Source organism: Oryctolagus cuniculus, chromosome 16 (assembly GCF_964237555.1).
Source record: "Oryctolagus cuniculus chromosome 16, mOryCun1.1, whole genome shotgun sequence".
Taxonomy (NCBI): domain Eukaryota; kingdom Metazoa; phylum Chordata; class Mammalia; order Lagomorpha; family Leporidae; genus Oryctolagus; species Oryctolagus cuniculus.
In genome coordinates, this window is record NC_091447.1 from 61,903,008 (window position 1) to 61,905,828 (window position 2,821).

Below are 2,821 nucleotides of genomic sequence, written 5' to 3' on the forward strand. Positions count from 1 at the left end.
GTCAGCAGCTGCGGGGACAGCGGAGCCATGACCGCCCTCGGTTGTGCTTCGGGGGTCCGCGCCGGGGGCTGGGGGGACGCGGGGCGCGCCGTGCGGGGCCGCGCCCGCCTCCGCCCGTCCTCTTTGTGGTGTTGGTGGCGGCGCCCGGCACTCGCGCCGCGGGTTACCAGGTGAAGGAGCCCACGGGTGGGAGCAAAAGCCGGCCGGGGGAAGTCCTGGGGAGGGTCCGCGGGTGTGGACGGGTCGGATCCGGGGAATCCGAAGGCGTGCGGGCTGCCATGGAGGGGTCCCCGCCTCCCCGGGTCCCTGGGCCGCCAGCCTGAGTGTGCGAGCCCCGTGAGGGCGGTGTGGGGGCAGCGGGGGCGCTCAGAGAGAACCGGGGCTGTGGACGTCTCCTCCCTGAGGTCCACCCTGGCTCCTCCACTTCCTGAGGCCCCCTTGCCCAAGTCACTGCCCTCTGTGTGCCCCAGGACGCCCGCAGGTCAGCTGTGCGCGGGGCTGAACGCACCTCAGCCAGGGCTCTGATGATTTTCCCAGGGGGAGAGGGAGAGCCGCGCTGGGGGGCTGTGCGGGGTGGGAGCTGTGCATGTGAGCACCATGATGCGTGTGTCCTGCCTGGGAGGAATGGGAAGGTTATGGTGGGCAGCCAGCACATGGGCCCCCCGCAAGACTTCTGGGCAGAGACTGAACCGGAAAATGTGGGCATCACATCCAGGCAGGTAAGGTGATAGGTGGGATTCCTGTGCAGTTTTGGGGTGAACTCTGATGGAAACTTCTGGAGGGTTAACAGCAGGGGGCATTTGCACGCCTCCCCTCTGCCCAAGGCTGGGCTGACCCCTGCCCTCTGCCCTGTGTGTCCTCAGACACCCTGGTGCAGGAGGTGCACCAGAACTTCTCAGCCTGGTGTTCCCAGGTGGTTCACCTGTACCGCGGACAGTGCCACCTGGAGCTGGAGTGGACGGTGGGGCCCATCCCTGTGGGGTGAGTGCCTGGGCTGGGGCTGGGCGCAGTGCAGAATGGGGTTGATAAATATTTTAAAATATGAAAGGAAGAAAGATAGGAGAGGGGCCCAGTGTGTGGGACAGGGGGTTTAGATGTCCTTGTGATACCAACATCCTACATTGGTGGGTGGGTTCAAGTCCCGGCTGTTCTGCCTCTGAACCAGATTTCTTCTAACATTTCTAGGAAAGCCGCAGAATATGTCAAGTATTTGACTACCTGCTATCCATGTGAGAGACCCAGAAGGAGTTCTGGGCTCCTGGCTTAGCCTGGCCTATGCCTGACCATTATACTCATTTGGGAAATGAACTGGTAGATGAAAGATGTCTTTCTCTCTGTCACACTGCCAATAAATAAAAAATGATAGAAATCTTTCAAAATTATTTATTTAATTCCAAATGGAGAGAGACAGAGTGACAGAAAGAGCTCTCCATTCCACTGGTTCCCTGAGAGCCCTGTAGACAGATTTCTTCCATCTGCTGGCTCACCCCCAAATGCCCCAAAGAATTAGAGCTGGGCCAGGTGCAAGCTGGGAGCTAGGAATTCAACCTGGTCCCCCGTGGGAGTGGCAGGGCTGTCACTGTCACTGCCTGTCTCTCGGGGTCTGCATCAACAGAGGCAGGAAGCAGGAGCACAGCTGGGACTCAGGCCCAGGCACTGTGATATGGGTGGCGGCGTCTTAGCCACTGCCCCCAACACCACCCCCAGAGTGAGTTTAGATGAGGCTCACAAGCTTGCTGTCCCGTTGGATAGTGGCAAGTGGGGGAAGGAAGTGATCAGTCATTTCAACATACCGCTGGACATCAAGGGCTACTTCTACATGGACAGCAATGGCCAGGAGATCCTAAAGAGGAGGTGACAGGGGACACAGGGCACCTGCGAGGCAGTGGTGATGTGTGGGGGCCTGGGGTGAGGGTGCTGGCTGATGGTGTGAATGTGAGAGGGAGAGGAAGAAGGGAGAGAGCAGAGTGGGGGAGCCAGTCCCCCAGCCTGACCAGATGACCTTCTGTCCCCCAGGAGGAATTATCGGCCCACCTGGAATTTGACCCAGATGGAGCCAGTGGCGGGGAACTACTATCCAGTCAACACTCAAATTTACATCACAGTACCCTCCCCCACCACACACCTCCCCCTGTACAGAATGGGAAGCACCCCTCACTGGCAGCATCTCTGTGGTGCCTGGGGCTGAGACTGGCTCCCCACCCCACCCTCACACTCACCCCTGCCCCAACCCTCACCCAGGAGAGGAAGAAGCAGCTGACGGTGCTGACAGACTGCTCACAGGGGGGCAGCATCCTGCGGGACGGCTCCCTGGAGCTCATGGTGAGTGGGGGTAGGGGAGCTCCAGCCACGGTAGAGTCCTCCCACCAAGTCCCTCGGGACTTTGGACAAGGATACTGCTGGACCCCCACCCTCTGCTGGCCACTCCCCCCAGGTGCACCGAAGGCTGCTGAAAGATGACAGACGTGGCCTGAGGGAGCCGCGGCTAGAGGAGAAGTCGGGGTCGTGGGGGCGGGGGTGCCACCTCCTGCTGCTGGACGTGGTGGGCACGGTGGCTGTGGGGCACTGGCAGCTGGCAGAGAAGGAGGTCCTGGAGCCACAGGTGGTGCTGGCGCTGGGGGGTGGTGCCCGGTACAATCCTAGAGCTGCCGTGTGCACACAGGTGAGGGCCAGTGAGATGAGCAGGTTGCTTGGGTGCCACCCCACTGGACCTTAAAAGCTAGGTACAGCCCAAGCTCCCGCCCCTTCACCTCCTGCTTGTCTTGATCCAGCCCCATCTCTCTTCACCCAGGTCCTGTTGCCCACCCCACTCCACCCTTGT